Here is a 22,365-nt window from a genome sequence, read left to right on the forward strand (position 1 = left end):
GCCTCCCCTTCCGTCTCCCTCCCTCCCCTTCTCTCCTTCCGTCTCCCTGCCTCCCCTTCCATCTCCCTCCCTCCCCTTCTCTCCTTCCGTCTACCTCCCTCCCCTTCAGTCTCCCTCCCTCCCCTTCTCTGCTTCCATCTCCCTCCCTCCCCTTCTCTGCTTCCATCTCCCTCCCTCCCCTTCTCTGCTTCCATCTCCCTCCCCTTCTCTGCTTCCATCTCCCTCCCTCCCCTTCTCTGCTTCCATCTCCCTCCCCTTCTCTGCTTCCATCTCCCTCCCTCCCCTTCTCTGCTTCCATCTCCCTCCCTCCCCTTCTCTGCTTCCATCTCCCTCCCTCCCCTTCTCTGCTTCCATCTCCCTCCCTCCCCTTCTCTGCTTCCATTTCCCTCCCTCCCCTTCTCTGCTTCCATCTCCCTCCCTCCCCTTCTCTGCTTCCATCTCCCTCCCTCCCCTTCTCTGCTTCCATCTCCCTCCCTCCCCTTCTCTGCTTCCATCTCCCTCCCCTTCTCTGCTTCCATCTCCCTCCCTCCCCTTCTCTGCTTCCATCTCCCTCCCTCCCCCTCTCTGCTTCCATCTCCCTCCCTCCCCTTCTCTGCTTCCATCTCCCTCCCTCCCCTTCTCTGCTTCCATCCCCCCCCCCCCCCCCCCCCCCCCTTCGCTGCTTCCATCTCCCTCTCTGTAAGTGAGCTGTCTTATAGTGGGGACCTCTCCTCAGTTGAGACTTGTGCCCTACCGCCCCCTTCTCCTTCTCCCTCCCTCCCACCTCCTGCTGTAGCTACCAATGAGCTGTCTGTTGTGTTCAGGATGAGACCTGAGCCCTCCTACAAATGGCCTCCTAACACCGCCTGCCCCAATCAATGGGCCACCATGAATATTTTACACACCTCAGGACAGCCAGCCAGGCAGGCAGGCAGGGGGTAGGTAGGGGGAGGGGGAGGGAGAGGGGGTGTCCCAGACACCTAGGGGAAGAGATGGAGAAAGGTGGGTGATGGGAGGATGGGGGGGTAGTGATTTAGGCTTGTCAGGGCGCCAGCCTGGGGAGAGATGGTTGCTCTCTTCCTGGGCCAGACAGGCCCAATAACTCATTAGAGAGAGAGGGATGAACGGGGAGGATGGGATTGAGTGGGGGAGGAAAGGAGGAGTGGAGAGGAGGAGAGCAGATGAGGGATAAGGGGGAGGGATTGCAGGTAGGAGAGCAAGATATGTTTTTCCTTCTCTTTCATCTCTCGCTTTCTGTCTTCCCGGTCTTTCTGTCTTCCCGGTCTTTCTGTCTTCCCGGTCTTTCTGTCTTCCCGGTCTTTCTGTCTTCCCGGTCTTTCTGTCTTCCCGGTCTTTCTGTCTTCCCTGTCTTTCTGTCTTCCCAATCTTTCTGTCTTCCCGGTCTTTCTGTCTTCCCGGTCTTTCTGTCTTCCCTGTCTTTCTGTCTTCCCTGTCTTTCTGTCTTCCCTATCTTTCTGTCTTCCCTGTCTTTTGTCTTTTCTCTCCCTCCCCGTTCTGTCTACCTCTCTCCGTTCCGCTTCATCCCTCCTTCTTGACTCTTTATCTCCCTCTCTCTCTCTCTCTCTCCTCTCTCCACCCTTCCTCTCCCACCCTCCATCTCTCCACCTCTGCTTCCTTTCTCTCCCTCCCTTCCACCCTCCGTCTGTCTCTCCTGCTGCAGTGCCTATAGGCCTGCCAGGCAGAGTAAATCACATCTTGGGTCTTGGCTGCAATGGGCCTGATAATAAAAAGGAATAAAGGTGTCGGGATGAGTTACGGGCTGGGGGGGAGAATTCCTTTATGATAGGCCTAAATCCTCGCCACACTCTGCGTCCGCCCCTCCGCCCCCAACACTACACCGTCACAGTGTTCACTCCGCCTGTCAGTCAGAGCCACGTCACCTCCAACAGACCCTGTACATTTATCTCTTGACGATCCCATTAAAGAGAGTTAACTCTTTGTCTTCACGACCAAAGTCCCTTTCTACACTATACAAGTCTCCACACCAGAACTGTGCGTATCTCAAGTGGGTTAACCCGTGTCCCAAATGACATCCTATTCCCTATATAATGGGCACTACATAGGGAACAGGGTGAGTCTTCTTCCAAATCTATACCTTCAGCTATACACAATGAACATCACCCTAAGACCTGATATTATTCTCTCTCTCTCTCAATTAAATTAAATTAAATTAAATTAAATTGGCTTTATTGGCATGGGAAACATGTGTTAACATTGCCAAAGCAAGTGAGGTAGATAATATACAAAAGTGAAATGAACAATAAAAATGAACAGTAAACATTACACTCACAGAAATTCCAAAAGAATAAAGACATTACAAATATCATATTATATATATATATATATAGTTTTGTAACGATGTTCAAATGGTTAAAGTACAAAAGGGAAAATAAATAAGCATAAATATGGGTTGTATTTACAATGGTGTTTGTTCTTCACTGGTTGACCTTCACTTGAGGCAACAGGTCACAAATCTTGGTGCTGTGATGGCACACTGTGGTATTTCACCCAGTAGATATGGGAGTTTATCAAAATCGGGTTTGTTTTCAAATTCTTTGTGGTGTTTAGGCCAAGGTATGTATAGTTTTTTGTGTGCTCTAGGACAACGGTGTCTAGATGGAATTTGTATTTGTGGTCCTGGCAACTGGACCTTTTTTGGAACACCATTATTTTGGTCTTACTGAGATTTACTGTCAGGGCCCAGTGCAGAATATCAAGGTGCTGCTGTAGGCCCTCCTTGGTTGGTGACAGTCTCTCTCTCTCTCGCTTTCATTGATTAGGAGTGTCTGTCTGCTAAACAGATCTTTCTAAAGGCACTGTACATCCTAATGTCTCTCTTTATACATCAACAGAGGGGTCTCTCAAATCAACGGCTCGAGTCATTGGCGCTATGCAGCACTCTTCAGATGATTACCCTATCCACTTAGGAACGAATGGCCAGCAATCGACTGAGTTAAATGTACAGCAATTGTAGTCTATGGTTTCTATAATGAGTGAATGGTTATCTGCTGAGCTGTATATCTTATGTTGATAAAATACAATATGAGGTTGTTGACCTGTATATCAGTGACCATCTAGTAATCACCATCTATCTCAACAAAATGCTCATTCACCTCATCATGTATCACATAGTAACCTCATCATGCATCACATAGTAACCTCATCATGCATCACATAGTAACCTCATCATGTATCACATAGTAACCTCATCATGCATCACATAGTAACCTCATCATGCATCACATAGTAACCTCATCATGTATCACATAGTAACCTCATCATGCATCACATAGTAACCTCATCATGCATCACATAGTAACCTCATCATGTATCACATAGTAACCTCATCATGCATCACATAGTAACCTCATCATGCATCACATAGTAACCTCATCATGCATCACATAGTAACCTCATCATGCATCACATAGTAACCTCATCATGCATCACATAGTAACCTCATCATGTATCACATAGTAACCTCATCATGCACCACATAGTAACCTCATCATGCATCACATAGTAACCTCATCATGCATCACATAATAACATCCGGGGTGTGAACTTCGTTTCTATTCAAGTATTGGTTGACATGGTAACATCCCAAAAGTTGAAAAAACGGACCCCTCTGAAGCTGTACGTTAAATTGTGACGTGTCATGACATAATGCAACTCATTCTGTGTCGTACAGCCTCATTCCACCAGGGGTAGCGCTTCTCTCGTAGATTAAAACAGGAAAGGAACAGGGTAAGGGTTAAGGGGGATACCTAGTCAGTTGTACAACTGAATGGATTCATTTTTGCGTCATCATTGCAAGCCATCATGACTCTCAAAAGCCACGACAGCCGCTGTTGACTTCTGAAGATAGTTATCACCGCCCTAAAAAATCTGATTCAAATTCGACACAAACATTCAAATAGATATGTAATGACATTATATAAACTCTTTATTGTGTTCAATTTACATTTAGAGGGGATAAGTTGGACAGATCGGGCGAATAAATCAGTTTTCCCACACGGCTGATCTCCCCCTTTCACTATGACGCAGTAGGTTTCACTTCCCCAGCCGCCATTTTAAAAAGACCCGACCGGAGCTCGTTGCCTTCTTCAATCATGCAGAGACGGGCAGCATGAAGGTCTCGTCATTGATTTGGTTGGAAAGGGGAGAAATTGTGCTTTACAATGGTATTCATATTACAGTTGACCTGGATGTATTTCAGTTTTTTGAGAGCTAAAATAAGGTTAATTGTACTGAACAGTGTGATGTACAAAAGTTTGTTAGCTACCATTAGTTATTCTAAAGTTGCTAAACAAATCTGGTTCAGATACTAGAGAGTAATGTAATGTAATGTACTGTACTGGGAGAATGAACACTCACTGTTATATATACACATGCATGAAAGGTGCATGCACGCGTGCACACACGCACACACACATGCACGCGCACCGATGATGACAATGGCCCTCCCCTCCCTGAATCAGGGGGAAACAGACACAGTCGGGGTCAGATCAGACAAAACTAGGAGTTAAAACCTTATTGATCAAAATTGGAGACAAATGAGAAATGCTTATCAAGCTAGAAAATAGAATCCTCCTGAGTGTGTGAGAGAGAAAGGGGAGTGAGAGAGAGAGAGAGTTGGGTTGTACAGAATTGCAATTATATGGTTGAGTAATTAATCAACTATACCCTCCTCTCCCTCACCCACCTCATCTTATTACCAGCTACCAGCCTTTCTCCTTCCTCTTCTTCTCCTTCCTCTCCTCCCTTCCTCCCCTTTACCAGCTCCTCCATGACAGGTTGCAGTGAACTCAGTTCCCAGACAGCAGTGAACTCAGTTCCCAGACAGCAGTGAACCCAGTACCCAGACAGCAGTGAACCCAGTACCCAGACAGCAGTGAACCCAGTACCCAGACAGCAGTGAACCCAGTACCCAGACAGCAGTGAACCCAGTACCCAGACAGCAGTGAACCCAATACCCAGACAGCAGTGAACCCAGTTCCCAGACAGCAGTGGACCCAGTACCCAGACAGCAGTAAACCCAGTACCCAGACAGCAGTGTACCCAGTACCCAGACAGCAGTGAACCCAGTTCCCAGACAGCAGTGAACCCAGTACCCAGACAGCCATGTGAACCATGGAACTCTATGGAAAGACAATACAATGGAATTGAAAGGAGGAGGAGGGTGAGAGAGGGGTGAGGGGGAAGAGGGAAGAGAGATTGGGGAGAAAGGGTAAAGATAGATGGAGGGGAGAGGACTGGATGGGAGAGTTAGAGCAGAAATATGGAAAGGAGGAAGGGGCAGAGATGTAGAGAGGAGGAACAAGAGGAAAAGAGAAAGGAGTGCAGAGCTGAAGGGTTAGGGCCTAAGGGCATTGCTTCCCTCTCTCTCTCTCTCGTTCGCTCTCACACACCCTAACCTCATCTTGAATGCAAATGTCATTTGTTTCATTCCTTTGTGCTCCTTCTCGCTGCTGTGGAGAGAACTAATTACACATGCTCCATTCACTCGGAGAAAGAACACACATGGAGGGAGTGGGGTAATTAATATAGAGAGATAGAGAGAGTAGGGAATGAGGTAGGGGGAGGGAGGGACTATGACAACACACCTGTAGATGATTAGGAGGAATGATTATCATGTACTGTTTTAGACAACAAGATGTGTATAATCATATAGCAAAAGATTTCACTGAGGGCTCACAAGTAAACACACACACACACACACACACACACACACACAATGTTAGATGGGTGGTACGAGTGGTTGGTTGACCCCATCACTCTAGCAGAGGTCAGAGGTCGGAGAGATGGCCCATTGCACCACTCAGCTATGATCAATACACCGCTATGATGGAGAGATGGAGGGAGAGATGGATGGATGGTGGGAGAGATGGGAGGGATGAAGGGATGGACTGATGGATGAAGGGAGGAACAGAGGGATGGAGGGATGGACTGATGGAGGAACGGGTGGAAGGAGGGATGGACTGATGGATGAAGGGAGGAATGGAGGGATGGAGGGATGGACTGATGGATAGAGGGAGGAACGGGTGGATGGAGGGATGAAGGGATGGACTGATCCTAGACCTTCAGGATTGCATGCTACAACCACAACAGGAATGTACTAATGTTGTGGTCGATTAACGTTGTGGTCGACTAACGTTGTGGTCGACTAATGTTGTGGTCGATTAACGTTGTGGTCGATTAACGTTGTGGTCGATTAACGTTGTGGTCGATTAACGTTGTGGTCGATTAATGTTTTGGTCGACTACTGTTTTGGTCGACTACTGTTGTGGTCGACTAATGTTGTGGTCGACTAATGTTGTGGTTGACTAATGTTGTGGTTGACTAATGTTGTGGTCGACTAATGTTGTGGACGACTAATGTTGTGGTCGGCTAATGTTGTGGTCGACTAATGTTGTGGTCGACTAATGTTTTGGTCGACTAATGTTTTGGTCGACTAATGTTGTGGTCGACTAATGTTGTGGTCGACTAATGTTGTGGATAACCTAGAGTGTAAAGAAGGGAAAAACATATTTCTCAACAGTGTCCAGGATTGGCTGAGCCAACTATTCAAATCACTTCATAAAATAGTTCAATTTGTCTCCCTGTGCTTATATATAGGCTTACAGTGCCTTGCGAAAGTAGTCGGCCCCCTTGAACTTTGCGACCTTTTGCCACATTTCAGGCTTCAAACATAAAGATATAAAACTGTATTTTTTTGTGAAGAACAAGTTGGACACAATCATGAAGTGGAACGACATTTATTGGATATTTCAAACTTTTTTAACAAATCAAAAACTGAAAAATTGGGCGTGCAAAATTATTCAGCCCCTTTACTTTCAGTGCAGCAAACTCTCTCCAGAAGTTCAGTGATGATCTCTGAATGATCCAATGTTGACCTAAATGACTAATGATGATAAATACAATCCACCTGTGTGTAATCAAGTCTCCGTATAAATGCACCTGCACTGTGATAGTCTCAGAGGTCCGTTAAAAGCGCAGAGAGCATCATGAAGAACAAGGAACACACCAGGCAGGTCCGAGATACTGTTGTGAAGAAGTTTAAAGCCGGATTTAGATACAAAAAGATTTCCCAAGCTTTAAACATCCCAAGGAGCACTGTGCAAGCGATAATATTGAAATGGAAGGAGAATCAGACCACTGCAAATCTACCAAGACTTGGCCGTCCCTCTAAACTTTCAGCTCATACAAAGAGAAGACACATCAGAGATGCAGCCAAGAGGCCCATGATCACTCTGGATGAACTGCAGAGATCTACAGCTGAGGTGGGAGACTCTGTCCATAGGACAACAATCAGTTGTATATTGCACAAATCTGGCCTTTATGGAAGAGTGGCAAGAAGAAAGCCATTTCTTAAAGATATCCATAAAAAGTGTTGTTTAAAGTGTGCCACAAGCCACCTGGGAGACACACCAAACATGTGGAAGAAGGTGCTCTGGTCAGATGAAACCAAAATTGAACTTTTTGGCAACAATGCAAAACGTTATGTTTGGCGTAAAAGCAACACAGCTGAACACACCATCCCCACTGTCAAACATGGTGGTGGCAGCATCATGGTTTGGGCCTGCTTTTCTTCAGCAGGGACAGGGAAAATGGTTAAAATTGATGGGAAGATGGATGGAGCCAAATACAGGACCATTCTGGAAGAAAACCTGATGGAGTCTGCAAAAGACCTGAGACTGGGACGGAGATTTGTCTTCCAACAAGACAATGATCCAAAACATAAAGCAAAATCTACAATGGAATGGTTCAAAAATAAACATATCCAGGTGTTAGAATGGCCAAGTCAAAGTCCAGACCTGAATCCAATCGAGAATCTGTGGAAAGAACTGAAAACTGCTGTTCACAAATGCTCTCCATCCAACCTCACTGAGCTCGAGCTGTTTTGCAAGGAGGAATGGGAAAAAATGTCAGTCTCTCGATGTGCAAAACTGATAGAGACATACCCCAAGCGACTTACAGCTGTAATCGCAGCAAAAGGTGGCGCTACAAAGTATTAACTTAAGGGGGCTGAATAATTTTGCACGCCCAATTTTTCAGTTTTTGATTTGTTAAAAAAGTTTGAAATATCCAATAAATGTCGTTCCACTTCATGATTGTGTCCCACTTGTTGTTGATTCTTCACAAAATAATACAGTTTTATATCTTTATGTTTGAAGCCTGAAATGTGGCAAAAGGTCGCAAAGTTCAAGGGGGCCGAATACTTTCGCAAGGCACTGTACTTCCTCAAGAATGTTGTATGACTTCACTTCATCTCACTCTATGTGTTGCCATGCCAACGCCATCCCAGGCACCCTGGAAGTTTTTATGGCAGTGATTTGGACTCTGATATGTCGTCTCCATTAGCAGACTTTAATGTCTGCCAGATAGATGGAGCGCTGACATTTATCTGCACACGGACCGTATTTTACTGTTAAACAGCCGTAAGACGGAGACTGGCACAGAGTGTGTGTGTGTGTGTGTGTGTGTGAGAGAGAGAGAGAGAGAGAGAGAGAGAGAGAGAGAGAGCAATAGAGAGAGAGCAATAGAGATAGAGAGAGAGCAATATAGAGAGAGAGCAATAGAGAGAGAGAGAGCGCAATAGAGAGAGAGAGCGAGCGAGAGCGAGAGCGAGAGACAAGGAAATTAAGACAGCATGATGAGAGGGGGAAAAGAGATAGAGGCACCACCAGTGACATGCCCTCCCACAAGACAAACTCCACCAGCACCACCCTCACCCCTACTCTCCCCACCCAAAAAGGCACATCCAGCACCTCTCTTCCCACCATAGTGGAGGACACACCCCAGGAGGAGAGCGACCCCCTCAGTGCAGGGCAGGCTCAGGCCTTCCTCACCACCATGGCTGCTATGAGGAATGAGTTAACCAAACTGGAGGGGGAGGTGGTCCTGCTGAGGGAGAGCGTGAGCAAACAGCAACCAGACAACCACACCTTAGAGGAGCTCCTAACAAAGGTGAGGACAGAGCAGGACAGCAGCCTTGCAACACAGCCGAAAGAGGTTCAGCAAGAGCGAGACGGACTCAAGAGAGAGCTGGCTGTTCTAACAAAGGAGGTGAGAGAGCTCCAAAAAGACATGTAGAACAGTAATAACGATCTGACCACACTAAGAGAGGAGCTGCAGGAGAGAAAGAGAACAGAGGACAGGCTGCAGGAGCAGCTAAAACACCACTATGACCTGCCCTCACACAGCAGAGGAGCCCAGATCAACCAGCCATGTTTCCCCAACCCAGAGAACAGCCTCCCAGTGACAGCGGCACCGGCACAGACCAGCCACACCCCAGCTCCAACACCCACCAGCCCCCCCCTCTGCCCCCTCCAGTCCAGAAGAAACCCTGGCTGACATCGTCCTGTTGATGGACTCAAATGGGAAGTTTGTTCAGGAGAAGAAACTTTTCCCTAGGTGTGGTGTGGTGTGGTGCCCAACAACGCAGTGTGCCATGGAGCTGCTTGATAAGGCCCATCTCGGGTCGCCAAGCCACATAATCATACATACCGGAAGCAACGACCTGCGTGCTCAGCAGGAGAGGGTGGCGACTTCACTACGGGGAGTGATTGAGAAGGCCTCCGCAATCTTCCCCAACTCAAGAATCGTGGTGTCAACCCTTCTACAGAGGAAGGACTTCCACCCTGCCACAATCCAAAGAATAAACACCAGCCTCTCCCGGGACTGTGCCCTGCGACCCAATGTACACCTGGCCCACCATCGATCTGGACTGTCTCTATGACCATGTTCACTTGTCCCCATTCTTGCCAAGACTCTCAAGGACGTCGCTTTAAACCGCAGTCCGACCTCTCCACCCAGGAACAGCAGGACACTGACACAGTTCCACACAGCCAAATTTACACCTTCATTGCCACTTCTGGGAGAATTGGAATAAATTAAACAAACTTCATCATGAGGAATTGGCTATCCAAAATGGGGATATGTGGAGAAATCACTTTGCAAACCTCTACAGCAATATAACAAAGAGCCCAGAACAAAAAGATATACAAGAAAAATTACAAATCCTTGAATCAGCAGTCAAAGACTAACAGAATCCTGTGGATACACCAATTACAGAAGAAGAATTATTGGAAAAACTATGCACTCTCCAACCCAAAAAGGCCTGTGGTGCTGATGGTATTTTAAATGAAATGATCAAATATACAGACCACAAATTCAAATTGGCTATACTCAAACTCTTCAACATTATCCCCACTGCAGGTATTTTCCCCGATATTTGGAACCAGGGATTGATCACACCAATCTATAAAAATGGAGACAAATTTGACCCAAATAATTACAGAGGAATTTGCGTTAACAGCAACTTGGGGAAAATTCTCTGCAGTATTATAAATAGCAGACTACATCATTTCCTTGACGAACACAACATCCTGAACAGAAGCCAGATTGGATTTCAAAAAAAGTATCGTACAACAGACCACATTTACACCCTCCACACTCTAATTGATAATAAACAAGTCAACCAAAACAAAGACCAAATCTACTCGTGTTTTGTAGATTTCAAGAAAGCATTTGATTCAATTTGGCACAAAGGTCTTTTTTATAAACTAATAGAAAGTGGTATTGGAGGGGAAACATATGATTTTATTAAATCAATGTACACTAAAAACAAATGTGCGGTTAAAATTGGCAACAAGTAAACAGACTTATTCTCTCAGGGACGGGGAGTGAAACAGGGCTGCCCATTAAGTCCAACACTATTTAACATCTACATTAATGAATTGGCAAAAACATTAGAAGAATCGGCAGCACCTGGTATCACCCTACACAACACTGTGTACGCAGATGACCTGGTGCTGCTGTCTCCCACGAAAGAGGGGTTACAGCAACACATAGATCATCTTCACAGGTTCTGTCAGACCTGGGCTCTGACCGTTAACCACAGGTTCTGTCAGACCTGGGCTCTGACCGTTAACCACAGGTTCTGTCAGACCTGGGCTCTGACCGTTAACCTAGAAAAACAAATATAATGATATTCCAAAAAAGGTCCAGAAATAAGGATGACAAATATAAATTCTATTTGGACACAGTTCTATTAGAACACACCAAAAACTACACATATCTAGGACTAAATATCAGCAACACAGGTAGCTCTCACATGGCTGTGAATGAAAGAAGAGCATTCTATGCCATTAAAAGGAACATCAAAATCCCAATTAGAATCTGGCTCAACATGTTTCAATCAGTTATAGAACCAATAGCTCTATATGGCAGTGAAGTATGGGGTCCAATCTCTAATAATGAATTTACCAAATGGGACAAACATCCAATCGAAATAGAGCAGAATTGGGCCAATACCCCCTCATTCGAATAGAAAAAAAGAGCCATCAAATTTTCCAACCATCTAAAAACAAGTAACCCCAAAACCTTCCATCACATAGCTCTACAATGTCAAGAGATGAAACAAGAGAAGAGTCCCCTCAGCCAGCTGGTTCTGAGGCTCAGTTCACCAACCCAAACCCAAACCCCATAGAGCCACGGGACAGCACTTGACCCCAAAATCTGGCCCAACCAAATCATCACAAAACAAAAAGAAAAACATATTATTGGAAAGACACCACAAAAAATCTAAGTAAACTTCAATGCTATTTAGCTCTAAACAGACAGTACATGGTGGCAGACTATCTGACCACTGTGACTGATAGAAAATTGAGGAAAACATTGACTAGGTACAGACTCAGTGAGCACAGTCTGGCTATAGAGACCAGTCGTCACAGACAAACCTGGCTGCCCAGAGAGGACAGGCTGTGCTCACTCTGCTCTAGCTGAGAGGTAGAGACAGAGCTGGATTTCCTATTACACTGTGACAAATACTCAGACCTAAGAGAATATTTATTTCCCAACATGATAATTCAATAACAAAGAATTTGAAACTATAAAAGATGAAGAAAAAAATCCAATATCTATTGGGTGAAAAGCCAAAATGTGCAGTTTTGGCAGCCAAATATGTGTCCTCCTGCCACAACCTGAGGGACAGCCAGTGAAAAGTGCAAAGTAATGTTGATAATATTTCCCATCTTGTTTTGTTTTGTCTTTCATACCACGTCATGTGTCTTCTCAGTCATGAGAGAGAGACTGTCTTCTCAGTCAGGATGACACTGGTCTACTACCATTGCTTTAATGTATTGTTGTTCTCATTAATATTGTTGTTGAAGTTGTTGTTAATGGTAATCCCATGTCCACTACTACTATTATTATTGCTGTTGGTCCCACCATTTATTTATATATAAATGTATATATATATTTTATATATAAATATATATTTTTTGATATGTATACTTTGACAATGTAAGTAATTATGAACTTGCCATGTCAATAAAGTCAATTGAATTGAATTGAATAGAGGAAGAGAGAAAGAAAGAGAGATGGAGGGATGAGTTAGAGAGGGAAAGAGGATGAAGTCCCTGGGGCTGTGGGTTAGGGTATGTGTCGGGCCTTCCCACCTCTACAGCCAGCTGGACAGGCCACAACCTGCAGCCTCAGCAGAAATCCACACCATCACAAAACTGATCATTAACGTTACACCCCACAGAGAGAGAGAGAGAGAGAGTCACCCTCCACCCTCATAAAAACCCACTGCCACCACAACCTCCACACAATCACATTACACAGTACACAACAACACAGTACACTCTCCGGCACCACATTAAACCATACTGAACATCCAACCCCTCCTCTCCAGCCTTACCTCCATACCTCCAGAAACTCTAATTCAACCCTGAGGCGTGCAGACACCATCCCTTTGAATAATAACACCAGGTCTGTTGCACCACCCCTTCTCCCTCTGACCTGGTTCCTCCTTATTAGCCATCTAACAAAAAGTTCAACAGTCACATTTAACCTTTCACTGCGAAGGACACCCATAACCTTACACACAGAGAGTCCAAGAAAGAAACGGCATTACCCTGGCACACACAGAAACAACGTCAGTAGCATGACTAGACCCAGCCTCTTCTACCCCACCATCTATAGCATGACTAGACCCAGCCTCATCTACATCACCATCCATAGCATGACTAGACCCAGCCTCATCTACACCACCATCCAAAACATGACTAGACCCAGCCTCATCTTCACCACCATCCATAGCATGACTAGACCCAACCTCATCTATACCACAATCCATAGCATGACTAGACCCAGCCTAAGCTACCCCACCATCCATAACCTGACTAGACCCAGCCTCATCTATACCACCATCCATAACATGACTAGACCCAGCCTCATCTACACCACCATCCATTACCTGACTAGACCCAGCCTCATCTTCACCACCATCCATAACATGACTAAACCCAGCCTCATCCATAGCCTGACTAGACCCAGCCTCATCCATAACATGACTAGACCCAGCCTCATCTATACCACCATCCATAACATGACTAGACCCAGCCTCATCTATACCACCATCCATAACATGACTAGACCCAGCCTCATCTACCCCACCATCCATAGCATGACTAGACCCAGCCTCATCTACACCACCATCCCTGGCATGACTAGACCCAACCTCATCTATACCACAATCGATAGCATGACTAGACCCAGCCTAAGCTACCCCACCATCCATAACCTGACTAGACCCAGCCTCATCTATACCACCATCCATAAAATGACTAGACCCAGCCTCATCTACATCACCATCCATAACATGACTAGACCCAGCCTCATCTACACCACCATCCATTACCTGACTAGACCCAGCCTCATCTACACCACCATCTCTAGCATGACTAGACCCAGCCTCATCTACACCACCATCCATAACATGACTAGACCCAGCCTCATCTATACCACCATCCATAACATGGCTAGAACCAGCCTCATCTACACCACCATCCATAACATGACTAGACCCAGCCTCATCTATACCACCATCCATAGCATGACTAGACCCAGCCTCATCTACACCACCATCCATAACATGACTAGACCCAGCCTCATCTACACCACCATCCATTACATGACTAGACCCAGCCTCATCTATACCACCATCCATAACATGACTAGACCCAGCCTCATCTATACCACCATCCATAACATGACTAGACCCAGCCTCATCTATACCACCATCCATAACATGACTAGACCCAGCCTCATCTATACCACCATCCATAACATGACTAGACCCAGCCTCATCTACCCCACCATCCATAGCATGACTAGACCCAGCCTCATCTACACCACCATCCCTGGCATGACTAGACCCAACCTCATCTATACCACAATCGATAGCATGACTAGACCCAGCCTAAGCTACCCCACCATCCATAACCTGACTAGACCCAGCCTCATCTATACCACCATCCATAAAATGACTAGACCCAGCCTCATCTACATCACCATCCATAACATGACTAGACCCAGCCTCATCTACACCACCATCCATTACCTGACTAGACCCAGCCTCATCTACACCACCATCTCTAGCATGACTAGACCCAGCCTCATCTACACCACCATCCATAACATGACTAGACCCAGCCTCATCTATACCACCATCCATAACATGGCTAGAACCAGCCTCATCTACACCACCATCCATAACATGACTAGACCCAGCCTCATCTATACCACCATCCATAGCATGACTAGACCCAGCCTCATCTACACCACCATCCATAACATGACTAGACCCAGCCTCATCTACACCACCATCCATTACATGACTAGACCCAGCCTCATCTATACCACCATCCATAACATGACTAGACCCAGCCTCATCTATACCACCATCCATAACATGGCTAGAACCAGCCTCATCTACATCACCATCCATAGCATGACTAAACCTAGACTCCTCTACATCACCATCCCTGGCATGACTAGGCCCAGCATCATCTATACCATCTCTGGCATGACTAGGCCCAGCCTCATCTACACCACCATCCCTGGCATGACTAGGCCCAGCATCATCTACACCATCTCTGGCATGACTAGGCCCAGCCTCATCTACACCACCATCCCTGGCATGACTTGGCCCAGCCTCATCTACACCACCATCCCTGGCATGACTAGGCCCAGCCTCATCTACCCCACCATCCCTGGCATGACTAGACCCAGCCTCATCTAAACCACCATCCCTGGCATGACTAGGCCCAGCCTCATCTATACCACCATCCATAACATGACTAGACCCAGCCTCATCTATACCACCATCCATAACATGGCTAGAACCAGCCTCATCTACATCACCATCCATAGCATGACTAGACCCAGCCTCATCTATACCACCATCCATAGCATGACTAAACCTAGACTCCTCTACATCACCATCCCTGGCATGACTAGGCCCAGCATCATCTATACCATCTCTGGCATGACTAGGCCCAGCCTCATCTACACCACCATCCCTGGCATGACTAGGCCCAGCATCATCTACACCATCTCTGGCATGACTAGGCCCAGCCTCATCTACACCACCATCCCTGGCATGACTTGGCCCAGCCTCATCTACACCACCATCCCTGGCATGACTAGGCCCAGCCTCATCTACCCCACCATCCCTGGCATGACTAGACCCAGCCTCATCTAAACCACCATCCCTGGCATGACTAGGCCCAGCCTCATCTACACCACCATCCCTGACATGACTAGACCCAGCCTCATCTACACCACCATCCCTGGCATGACTAGGCCCAGCCTCATCTACACCACCATCTCTGACATGACTAGACCCAGCCTCATCTACACCACCATCCCTGGCATGACTAGGCCCAGCCTCATCTACACCACCATCCCTGACATGACTAGACCCAGTCTCATCTACACCACCATCCCTGGCATGACTAGGCCCAGCCTCATCTACACCACCATCTCGGACATGACTAGACCCAGCCTCATCTACACCACCATCCCTGGCATGACTAGGCCCAGCCTCATCTACACCACCATCCATAACATGACTAGACCCAGCCCCATCTATACCATCATCCATAACATGACTAGAACCAGCCTCATCTACACCACCATCCATAACATGACTAGACCCAGCCTCATCTATACCACCATCCATAGCATGACTAGACCCAGCCTCATCTACACCACCATCCATTACATGACTAGACCCAGCCTCATCTATACCACCATCCATAACATGACTAGACCCAGCCTCATCTATACCACCATCCATAACATGGCTAGAACCAGCCTCATCTACATCACCATCCATAGCATGACTAGACCCAGCCTCATCTATACCACCATCCATAGCATGACTAAACCCAGACTCCTCTACATCACCATCCCTGGCATGACAAGGCCCAGCATAGTCTCTACCATCTCTGGCATGACTAGGCCCAGCCTCATCTACACCACCATCCCTGGCATGACTAGGCCCAGCATCATCTATACCATCTCTGGCATGACTAGGCCCAGCCTCATCTACACCACCATCCCTGGTATGACTAGGCCCAGCATCATCTACACCATCTCTGGCATGACTAGGCCCAGCCTCATCTAGACCACCATCCCTGGCATGACTAGGCCCAGCATCATCTACACCACCATCCCTGGCATGACTAGGCCCAGCATCATCTACACCATCTCTGGCATGACTAGGCCCAGCCTCATCTACACCACCATCCCTGGCATGACTTGGCCCAGCCTCATCTACACCACCATCCCTGACATGACTAGGCCCAGCCTCATCTACCCCACCATCCCTGGCATGACTAGACCCAGCCTCATCTACACCACCATCCCTGGCATGACTAGGCCCAGCTTCATCTACTCCACCATCCCTGACATGACTAGACCCAGCCTCATCTACACCACCATCCCTGGCATGACTAGGCCCAGCCTCATCTACACCACCATCTCTGACATGACTAGACCCAGCCTCATCTACACCACCATCCCTGGCATGACTAGGCCCAGCCTCATCTACACCACCATCCCTGACATGACTAGGCCCAGCCTCGTCTACACCACCATCCCTGGCATGACTAGGCCCAGCCTCATCTACACCACCTTCCCTGGCATGACTAGGCCCAGCTTCTGCTGTCTGCATCTCATTACCCCCTGCACTTTGACCTCGATTTCCCCCACTGGCGCTTTCATACACTGGCCCCTTGTCTACGGTCTTTATGTGGGCAACCAAAACTCTTATGCCCCAAGTCCCCACACTCAAAACACTGTAGACTATCTGTGCTGACAAACCCTGCATAGAGCCCCTCCCCGTGCCTCACTTTAAAATGCACATTTAGCTGTTGCTGATTGTTATTCAGAAACATAAACACTTGCCTATGGAACGAAACAACGTGCTTATCTGTCTAAAAAGCTGCCGACACGAAACCCACTAGCAAACTTACCAAAATGACTCAGCTCTTTCCTGATTTGATCATCCGTAATAAACGGAGGCAAATTTGCAACTACCACTCTTGTCAAAGGGATAGAAAGAGGTGAAATTGGCACCAACACACCCCTTACAAATATTCCACTAGCAATTAGACTACCAACCAAATCTGCTATTTTCATGAACACAACCACAGCTTTGTTCATTCTAGAAGCGTAATGTATAAATTCAGCTCCTACCTGTTCACCGACTGCAAGCAGAACCTCCTCCACTTTAACTCCATTCTCAGGAACACACCTGAATCCATGCCGTATTGACAACGTCTCCTCCACACTAGGCTGAGAAGCCAATATGCACACCACACCTTCCAAACGCCAGGAAACTAATTCTCTCCTCTTCCACCCTAACTTTGAAAAAACCTGTGGATACCACTAAAACAAATAGTGCATTAACCCTCCACCATAGAAAATACAATGTAAAGAAAAGACCAAGGACAGAATCAAGAAAGTTAGTTGGGACATAGCCCTCAACACCAAACACTCAAACTCCAAAAAACTCCCAGCATGCACCGCGAGAGAGAGAGAGAGAGAGAGAGAGAGAGAGAGAGAGAGGAGGAACCCTGTTGTCCCTCCAGGTGGTAGAGGGATAGAGGAGGAACCCTGTTGTCCCTCCAGGTGGTAGAGGGATAGAGGAGGAACCCTGTTGTCCATCCCTATTGTTATGACCAGGAAAACTACTTTCCCGAAGTGTTTTGCCCACCACCCAGGACAATGGATTGGATCCCAGCCGGTGAACCAAAACAATGACGCCGTAAAAGGGGCAGACGAAGCGGTCTTCTGGTCAGGCTCCGGAGACAGGCACATCGCGCACCGCTCCAGAGTATACTACTCGCCAATGTCTCTTGACAACGAGGTAGATGAAATCCGAGCAAGGGTTGCCTTCCAGAGAGACATCAGAGACTGTAACGTTCTTTGCTTCACGGAAACATGGCTCACTCGAGACACGCTATCGGAGTCGGTACAGCCAGCTGGTTTCTTCACGCATTACGCCGACAGAAACAAGCATCTTTCTGGTAAGAAGAGGGGCGGGGGGGAGGGGTATGCCTTATGATTAACGAGACATGGTGTGATCAAAACAACATACAGGAACTCAAGTCCTTCTGTTCACCTTCACTTAGACCTTCACTTAGAACTCCTCACAATCAAATGTCGACCGCATTATTTACCAAGAGAATTCTCCTCGATTATAATCACAGCCATATATATTCCCCCCCAAGCAGACACATCGATGGCCATGATCAAACTTTATTTGACTCTATGTTTGCCAGCAGCATACCACTCTGCATACCACTGCTGGCTTGCTTCTGATGCTAAGCAGGGTTGGTCCTGGTCAGTTCCTGGATGGGAGACCAGATGCTGCTGGAAGTGGTTTTGGAGGGCCAGTAGGAGGCACTCTTTCCTCTGGTCTAAAAAAATATCCCAATTCCCCAGGGCAGTGATTGGGGACACTGCCCTGTGTAGTGGGCCGTCTTTCGGATGGGACGTTAAACGGGTGTCCTGATTCTCTGAGGGCATTAAAGATCCCATGGCACTTATTGTAAGAGTAGGGGTATTAACCCCGGTGTCCTGGCTAAATTCCCAATCTGGCCCTCAAACCATCACGGTCACCTAATAATCCCCAGTTTAGAATTGGCTCATTAATCCCCCTCCTCTCCCCTGTAACTATTCCCCAGGTCGTTGCTGCAAATGAGAACGTGTTCTCAGTCAACTTATCTGGTAAAATAACAGATAAATAAATAAAATAATATGTAAACTGGAAACCACATATCCTGAGGCTGCATTCATTGCAGCTGGGGATTTTAACAAGGCTAATCTGAAAACAAGACTCCCTAAATTCTATCAGCATATCGATTGTGCTACCAGGGCTGGTAAAACCCTGGATCATTGTTATTCTATCTTCCGCGATGCATATAAGGCCCTCACCCGTCCTCCTTTCGGAAATGCTGACCACGACTCCATTTTGTTGCTCCCTGCCTATAGACAGAGACTAAAACAGGAAGCTCCTGCGCTCAGGTCTGTTCAACGCTGGTCCGACCAATCTGATTCCACGCTTCAAGATTGCTTCGATCACGTGGATTGAGATATGTTCTGCATTGCGTCAAACAACAACATTGATGAATAAGCTGATTTGGTGAGAGAGTTTATTATCAAGTGCATCGGCGATGTCGTACCCACAGCAACTATTAAAACATTCCCAAACCAGAAACCATGGATGGATGGCAGCATTCGCACGAAACTGAAAGCGAGTACCACTGCTTTTAACCGGGGCAAGGTGACCGGAAACATAACCGAATACAAACAGTGTAGCTATTCAATGTAGCAGTGTTCAGTGTAGCAAGGCAATCAAACAAGCTAAGCGTCAGTATAGAGACAAAGTAGAGTCGCAATTCAACGGCTCAGACACAAGAGGTATGTGGCAGGGTCTACAGTAAATCACAGGTTACAAAAAGAAAACCAGCCCCGTTGCGGACCAGGATGTCTTGCTCCCAGAAAGACTAAACAACTTATTTGCTCGCTTTGAGGACAATACAGTGCCACTGACATGGCCCGCTACCAAAACCTGCGGACTCTCCTTCACTGCAACCGACGTGAGTAAAACATTTAAACGTGTTAACCCTCGCAAGGCTGCAGGCCCAGACGGCATCCCCAGCTGCGTCCTCAGAGCATGCGCAGACCAGCTGGCTGGTGTGTTTACGGACATATTCAATCAATCCTTATCCCAGTCTGCTGTTCCTAACATGCTTAAAGAGGACCACCATTGTTCCTGGTCCCAAGAAACCTAAGGTAACTGAGCTAAACGACTACCGCCCCGTAGCACTCACTTCCGTCATCATGAAGTGCTTTGAGAGACTAGTCAAGGATCATATCACCTCAATCCTACCTGACACCCTAGACCCACTCCAATTTGCTTACCGCCCCAATAGGTCCACAGACGACACTACAGTGGTAGGCTTGATTACCAACAACGACGAGACAGCCTACAGGGAGGAGGTGAGGGCCCTCGGAGTGTGGTGTCAGGAAAATAACCTCACACTCAATGTCAACAAAGGAGATGATTGTGGACTTCAGGAAACAGCAGAGGGAGCACCCCCCTATCCACATCGACGGGACAGTAGTGGAGAGGGAAGTAAGTTAAGTTCCTCGACGTACACATCACGGACAAACTAAATTGGTCCACCCACACAGACAGCATTGTGAAGAAGGTGCAGCAGCGCCTCTTCAACCTCAGGAGGCTGAAGAAATTTGGCTTGTCACCAAAAGCACTCACAAACTTCTACAGATGCACAATCGAGAGCATCCTGTCGGGCTGTATCACCGCCTGGTACAGCAACTGCTCTACCCACAACCGCAAGCCTCGCCAGAGGGTAGTGAGGTCTGCACAACGCATTACCGGGGGCAAACTACCTGCCCTCCAGGACACCTACACCACCCGATGTCACAGGAAGGCCATAAAGATAATCAAGGGGGGATCAAAAGACCCTTGAACGAGATGGCCGCATGAACTAAGAGCTCCGCACAAGTAGTTTCTAATTCCTAATCTTACCTCCACCCCAAGTTTAAACTCATTTAGCTTTAGTAAGAAAAAGTCATGGCGGCTACAAAAGGCGACACTACAGGTGACATTTTTACCCGGACTCGAGTATTAGCGATGGAAAAAGCCTCCAAGAAGAAGCTAGCTTCAGAAAAAGCTAGCGCCATTAGCCAGGAGCAAGAGAACCCGCTCCCCGCCAAGGCACAACGAATGCCAACTTCGCACTCTGTCGAAGACATCTTTCTGAGTTGAGATCCCAACGTACAGAACTCAACACTAAATTAGATGCCACTAACTCTCAGCTCAGTGAGATAGGGGGCTAGGTGACAATCCTGGAAAACGCTTTGCCTGAAATCAACAACAAGATAACCATAAACGCGGGGCGCCTGGACGAGGCAGAGGGGCGAATCCTATCCATGGAAAACTTATTGACAGATGCCATGGAAACAATAGCATATGCTAAAAAGAAAATAGAGCATCTGGAAGAGAAAACAGAGGACCTGGAAAACAGGGGGTGAAGTAATAATTGTGTCCTATTCAATCTGGGCTAAAAAGAAGAGGGAAACATGCCATTGATCCGCTACCTGCAAGACAAACTTCCCGAGTGGCTCCATCTGTCCACCGACAGGCCCATAGAACTCGAGAGAGCTCACCGAGCACTGAGGCCCCCACCAGCAGCCAGACAAACACTGCGCCCAATCACCATACGTTTCCTGAGACTCACCGACAAGGAACGAGTCCTACAGGCAGCGAAAATCAACACCATCACAGTGGTAAAGGCCAAACTTACTTTACACCAGGACCTGTCAGCTGGAATACGCCGAAAGCGCCGAGAGTTTGACGAGGTGAAGAAATACTCCATTGACCGAGGCATCTTCAGGGGATTCAAATACCCAAACGAGCTCAGGATTCTTCACCAAGGAGCCTTACGACACTTCAAAACTCCCGAAGAGGCAAAACATTTTTTGAAAGACAATCCTGGGAGACGGACCAATGACTAAATGCGATTAATGCTATTACTAAAGGAGGTAAGACAACATATAGCCGATATCCAAAGACCCACCCGCCCTGCTAAATGTTATTATAGCCGTCTAATCTATATTTATTTTCCTTTAGCTGAGAGGGATAGGCTCTATAGCCTAACCTAAGCCTACTAATGTTTCAGCCTACTTTTACTTCCCAGTTTTTTTGTTGCTATTATTACTTGGGGTTCCCTATGTTCCTTGGGGGAGGTACAGTGCCTCGCGAAAGTATTCGGCCCCCTTGAACTTTGCGACCTTTTGCCACATTTCAGGCTTCAAACATAAAGATATAAAACTGTATTTTTTTTGTGAAGAATCAACAACAAGTGGGACACAATCATGAAGTGGAACGACATTTATTGGATATTTCAAACTTTTTTAACAAATCAAAAACTGAAATCTTCTCATCATCTTTATGTGATACATGTATCACTA

General features: G+C 46.9%; 1 pseudogene; it reads left to right on the forward strand.

Moving 5' to 3' along the window:
* The first annotated feature begins 8,598 nt into the window (after positions 1 to 8,598).
* Positions 8,599 to 10,422, forward strand: LOC149970211 (uncharacterized; annotated as a pseudogene).
* Positions 10,423 to 22,365: the final 11,943 nt, after the last annotated feature.

Source organism: Oncorhynchus mykiss, chromosome 30, assembly GCF_057628025.1.
Source record: "Oncorhynchus mykiss isolate SJ-2025 chromosome 30, ASM5762802v1, whole genome shotgun sequence".
Taxonomy (NCBI): Eukaryota; Metazoa; Chordata; class Actinopteri; order Salmoniformes; family Salmonidae; genus Oncorhynchus; species Oncorhynchus mykiss.